The sequence below is a fragment of the Hordeum vulgare genome, chromosome 6H (assembly GCF_904849725.1).
Source record: "Hordeum vulgare subsp. vulgare chromosome 6H, MorexV3_pseudomolecules_assembly, whole genome shotgun sequence".
Taxonomy (NCBI): domain Eukaryota; kingdom Viridiplantae; phylum Streptophyta; class Magnoliopsida; order Poales; family Poaceae; genus Hordeum; species Hordeum vulgare.
In genome coordinates this window covers 191,978,579-191,985,005 of record NC_058523.1, presented here as the reverse complement: position 1 = coordinate 191,985,005, position 6,427 = coordinate 191,978,579, and positions in this window count along the sequence as shown.

The window sequence follows — 6,427 nt, the reverse complement described above, 5'->3', positions numbered from 1 at the left end:
GTAAGTGTACACAGTTTTCAATTCTTTCTGATATCCGAGTGAACTTCTGTTTACTGGCCGAATGGGTCTCACTCGACAGGGTCGCTACTTCTGCCACCTCTCCGGCGCGTCAGGAAGACGACCCCATGGACACGGACCACGTCGTCTCATCCCAGCCAGGTGCCTTGTAGGGACGTCGAATGTTTTATACTATCGTGTCCCAGTCAGGTGCTTCTTTCTTTTTCTGAGACCTCGTGTCATTCGGTCTGTCAGGGGCGATTTGTCTGGGTGAGGGCGACCAGGGGAGAGCCGACCCAGCTATGGAGCCTGTTCTCGAGGCTGCTCCTCCTGCCGCCGCTCTCGCCGCCGACGTGCTGCCGACTGAGGCGCTGCCACAGACTGAACCAGTGCTGGTGGGTGAGGAGCCGACTGGGGCGGACCTTGGGATGCCTCAGGAACTTCCGACGATTCCAGGTTCGTCGAATGCTGAATTCAGCATCCAGCGTCTTCCGGAGGAGCAGGTGGGAGCGGCCAAGGGGGCTATGGTGCAGGCGGAGTTGATGGCTGGAGAAGCCAAGAGGGCCTACGACTCCATTGCGGCCTTGTACCAGCGGAGCTTGGAGCTGCGTGATGATATCCGAGTAAGTGGTCTAGTAAGTATTTACTTTTCTCCTGTAACCCACTGGGTGTTCTTGAATAGCAGTTGTTGTTTGCAATGGGTTCACTCTTAGTGAACCCAGTGGGTGTAGTCCTCGAGACTTCTGTCGAGTGCTTGCACCGACAATTGTCTTTATACATATTGTCTTTGCTTTGGTCGTGTCTGTAAATAATATGACCGACTGCTAGCAGTTGTGGCACTCGGAGTGCACTTACTGTAAGAGTCTCCGAGAGTAAGTTGTACTCAGGTCGGGTAACATTTGCCTCGTAGGCGTAGGTGATAACATGCATCTCAATAGGGCAGGCCTGCTTGAGCTGCATGCCAGTGGGGTCACTATCAGTGAACCCACTGGGTGTAGTCCCCGAGACCGCTGTCGACTGCTTGTGTCGGCAGGGGTCTGAAGAACTTAGACTTTTAACTGTTGAACTTTCTGATTGTCTCTTGGTGTTTGGTGGCAGAAAACCTGTGAAATGGGATCAACCTATGAGACTCTCAAGGCGGAGAGGAATCAGTTCGCTGGTGAACTTGATGCGTCCATGCTTGCAATGGCCGGCATGAAGGATGCTCTGGCGGAACGGAAGAAGTCATTGGAGCAGGCGCTTGAAGTGAACAAGGTGTTGACTGAGGAAGTGGAAAAGATGGGGAAACAGAGGACTGCGCTGATGAGTCAGATGGATGTGCTGAACAAATGATGCAGGGCGCAAGAGAAATATGTCAGCGACTGGGCTCGACAGAGGATGACGCATCTGGCTGGTAAGTCCTGCTTTTTCCGAGTGGTTGTGCTATGCGCGTAACACTCGGCGCTTATTGTCTGTTTGTCCTATTGTCGCAGATTTTTGCTTTGACGCCGAAGCTGAAGCAGCTGACGTGGAGCGTTCGATTCTTGAGAACGTTCCACTCGGCGACGACGCCAATCGGGATCTGCTTCGTGCGCACATCCGCGTGGGCAAAGTTGGTCCTTTCATCGGTCGACTGAGAGAAGTCGTCGGCCGAATCGACAAGGAGCTTTGGCCAGAAGATGAGTCACGGCAGGAGATGGAGAACTTGATGACCCGACTGGAGGAGATTCCCAACAGAGTGCAGTCGGGAAGAAATCTGCAGCTCGTTGCGGTGCAGATTTTGCTCTGTCCTTGGTCCGAGTCCATTGCAAGGAGGTGCGTGAGGAAAAGCTGAAGACACTGAAGGTCGCCAACACGAAGAAGCTTCGATTCGAAGACTTCATGGAGACGTTCCTTGAGAGTGCTACCCGCATCGCCGATGGAATCGACTTGGACACCTTCGTTGAGCCCTCTAGTCCTGGCGCTGACCCTGCTGACGCGTAAGAAAACTTTATCCTCGGTATGCCGAGTGTGTTATCTGTAAGGTACTTTGGCCACTTCTGTTGGCTGTCACACTTTTAAATCGGTGCGGGTAAGCTTGATCCGCACCGAGTTAGCTATCTTTGCGAGAATTTTGGAATCCGTTTTTTGGCTCTTCTGTTGCAATGTTGATTCGAGTTTTTGTTTGGCGTTTCTTGGTGAAGCCAAAGGCAAACAGTCAATGCTGGATCGCGGCTAAGCCCCCGAGTGTGACGTGAAGTGCACACTCGGAGAAGGTTAATACTTAGGCTATGCTGGATCGCAGCTAAGCCCCCGAGTGTGACGTGTAGTGCACACTCGGAGAAGGTTAGTACGTGGGCGATTCTGGATCGCAGCTAAGCCCCCGAGTGTGACGTGTAGTGCACACTCGGAGAAGGTTAGTACGTGGGCGATTCTGGATCGCAGCTAAGCCCCCGAGTGTGACGTGAAGTGCACACTCGAAGAAAGTTAACACTTAGGCGATGCTGGATCGCAGCTAAGCCCCCGAGTGTGATGTTAAGTGCACACTCGAAGAAAGTTAATACTTAGGCAATGCTGGATCGCAGCTAAGCCCCCGAGTGTGACGTTAAGTGCACACTCGGAGAAAGTTAATACTTAGGCGATGCTGGATGGCAGCTAAGCCCCCGAGTGTGACGTTAAGTGCACACTCGGAGAAAGTTAATACTTAGGCGATGCTGGATCGCAGCTAAGCCCCCGAGTGTGACGTTAAGTGCACACTCGAAGAAAGTTAATACTTAGGCGATGCTGGATCGCAGCTAAGCCCCCGAGTGTGACGTTAAGTGCACACTCGGAGAAAGTTAATACTTAGGCGATGCTGGATCGCAGCTAAGCCCCCGAGTGTGACGTTAAGTGCGCACTCGGAGAAAGTTAATACTTAGGCGATGCTGGATCGCAGCTAAGCCCCCGAGTGTGACGTTAAGTGCCCACTCGGAGAAAGTTAATACTTAGGCGATGCTGGATCGCAGCTAAGCCCCCGAGTGTGACGTTAAGTGCACACTCGAAGAAAGTTAATACTTAGGCGATGCTCGATCGCAGCTAAGCCCCCGAGTGTGACGTTAAGTGCGCACTCGGAGAAAGTTAATACTTAGGCGATGCTGGATCACAGCTAAGCCCCCGAGTGTGCGTTAAGTGCACACTCGGAGAAAGTTAATACTTAGGCGATGCTGGATCGCAGCTAAGTCCCCAAGTGTGACGTTAAGTGCACACTCGAAGAAAGTTAATACTTAGGCGATGCTGGATCGCAGCTAAGCCCCCGAGTGTGACGTTAAGTGCACACTCGGAGAAAGTTAATACTTAGGCGATGCTGGATCGCAGCTAAGCCCCCGAGTGTGACGTTAAGTGCGCACTTGGAGAAAGTTAGTACTTAGGCGATTCTGGATCGCAGCTAAGTTTTTCTTTTTGAGACCGGAGTCTGCGACTGCAGAAGAACTTTGAACCTGCAAAAAACTCAATCTGCTTTATATTATTTCGCCAATACTTGTTCTTTACATCGCTTCAGTCGACGGTCACGTGTAGAAGCGCTTCAGGAGATCTCCGTTCCATGCGCGCGGCTCGTCTGTCTCCCTCTCGATGTTATAGAGTCTGTATGCCCCGTTGTTCAGCACCTTGGAGATGATGAAGGGTCCTTCCCAGGCCGGAGCCAACTTGTGAGGTCTTTGTTGATCCACTCGGAGCACCAGGTCGCCTGCTTGGAACGTCCGACTTCTGACGTGGCGTGTATGAAAACGCCGCAGATTTTGTTGATAAATGGTCGAGTGAGTTAATGCCATCTCGCGCTCCTCTTCCAGAAGATCCACTCCGTCTTGCCTTGCTTGTTCTGCTTCGGCTTCGGAGAAGAGTTCGACTCGTGGCGCATTGTGAAGCAAGTCACTCGGAAGGACCGCTTCTGCTCCATAAACGAGGAAGAACGGTGACCGCCCTGTAGATCTGTTCGGGGTTGTGCGATGTCCCCAAAGCACTGAAGGTAGCTCGGTAACCCAAGCGCCAGCGGCATGTCCTATCCCTCGCAGGAGTCGGGGCTTCAATCCTTGCAAAATAAGCCCGTTTGCCCGCTCTGCTTGTCCATTGGACTGAGGATGTGCTACGGAAGGAAAATCCACTCGGATGCCTTGGCTTGTACAGAAACCTTTGAATCTGTCCGAGTCAAAGTTTGTCCCGTTGTCCGTAATTATGCTGTGAGGTACACCGAATCTGAAGATGATGTCCCTGACAAACTTGACGGCTGTCGAAGCGTCGAGCTTCTTGATGGGCTTCGCTTCGATCCATTTCGTGAACTTGTCGACTGCCACCAAAAAATGTGTGTATCCACCTTGGCCTGTCTTGAATGGGCCGACTGTATCTAATCCCCACACTGCAAACGGCCACACCAGAGGGATCGTCTTTAACGCAGACGTTGGCTTGTGGGACTTGTTGGAGTAGAACTGGCAGCCCTCACATCGATCAACCATATCCTTAGCCATCTCGTTAGCCTACAGCCAAAAGAAGCCAGCCCTGAATGCCTTGGCGACGATTGCTCTCGAAGAAGCGTGATGACCGAGGTCCCCGAGTGAATATCCTCTAGAATCAGCTGCCCCTCCTCTGGGGAGATGCATCGTTGAAGAACGCCTGAGATACTTTCCTTGTAAAATTGGCCATCAATGACAGTGAATGACTTTGACCTGTGGACTATCTGCCTGGCTTGTACTTCGTCTTCTCGAAGTTCTTGCCTCAAGATATATGCCATGATCGGCACAGTCCAATCGGGAATGACAGCCAGAATCTCCATGACCAGATCAACCACAGCAGGTACATTGACTTCAGTCGGATCTGTTGTGCTCTTGGGTTGTACTGGTTCCTCTGTGAAAGGATCTTCTTTGACTGAGGGGAGGTGGAGGTGCTCGAGGTAGACGTCACTCGGGAGTGGTCTCCGAGTGGATCCGAGTTTCGCTAACTCGTCAGCCGCTTGGTTCTTCAGTCTTGGAACATGGTGAAGTTCTAGACCTTCAAACTTCTTCTCAAGCTTCCTCACTGCATTGCAATATGTAGTCATGGTGGGGTTTCTGACGTCCCACTCTTTCATCACTTGATTGACCACCAGATCTGAATCGCCGTAGACCATCAGGCGACGGACGCCGAGTGAGATGGCCATACGCAACCCGTAGAGGAGAGCTTCATACTCCGCCTCGTTGTTGGAGGAATCGAAGTGTATCTGTAGCGTGTACTTGAGCTTGTCGCCCTTTGGTGATATGATCACAACGCCAGCGCCAGAGCCATTCAATATCTTGGACCCATCGAAGAACATTGTCCAATGGGCCGAGCAGATGTGGGTCGGTTGCTGTTGTTCTACCCATTCTGCTATGAAGTCAGCCAGAGCTTGGGACTTAATAGCTTTCTTGGCCTCGAACTTGATGTCACAGTACAGCATCTCCATCGCCCACTTCGCCACTCGGCCTGACGCATCTCGATTGTGGAGAATTTCCGACAATGGAGCATCAGAAACGACAGACACCGAGTGGTCTTGGAAATAGTGAGCCACCTTCTTCGTAGTCATGTAAATCCCGTAGATAAGTTTTTGATAGTGGGGATACCTCTGCTTGGAAGGAGTCAGGACTTCAGAGATGTAGTACACTGGCCGCTAAACTTTGTATGCTTTGCCTTCTTCTTCTTGTTCGACTGTAAGAACAGTACTGACGACTTGATTTGTAGCCGCGATATACAGAAGAAGGGGCTCTTTACTGAGCGGAGCAGTAAGAACCGGCTGGGTGGAAAGTAGGACTTTGAGGTCGTCGAATGCGACTTGGGCTTCATCTGTCCACTCGAAAGTATCTAATTTCTTCATGAGTCGGTACAGAGGAAGTGCTTTTTTGCCGAGTCGACTGATGAACCTGCTCAAAGCCGCTAGGCAACCTGTGAGCCGTTGAACATCGTGTATTCTGACCGGCCTCTCCATTCGGACGACGGTCCTGATCTTTTCGGGGTTGACATCGATCCCTCGTTCGGAAACGAAGAAACCGAGTAACTTTCCGCTGGGAACGCCGAACGAACATTTGGCGGGGTTGAGCTTGATATCGTACCTACGAAGGTTGGCGAATGTTTCTGCCAAGTCAGTCAGCAGGTCGGAACCTTTGCGTGACTTGACTATGATATCATCCATATATGCCTCCACATTCCGACCGATCTGATCGAGGAGACATTTTTTGATCATGCGCATAAAGGTAGCTCCTGCATTCTTCAGACCGAATGGCATAGTGATGTAGCAGAAGCACCTGAATGGGGTGATGAAGGCTGTTTTTAATTCATCGGGACCATACAGACGGATCTGATGATAGCCCGAGTAGGCATCGAGAAATGACAGACGCTCGCAGCCCGCAGTCGAATCGACAATTTGATGTATGCGGGGGAGCGGAAAATGGTCTTTCGGGCAGACCTTATTGAGATGCTTGAAGTCGATGCA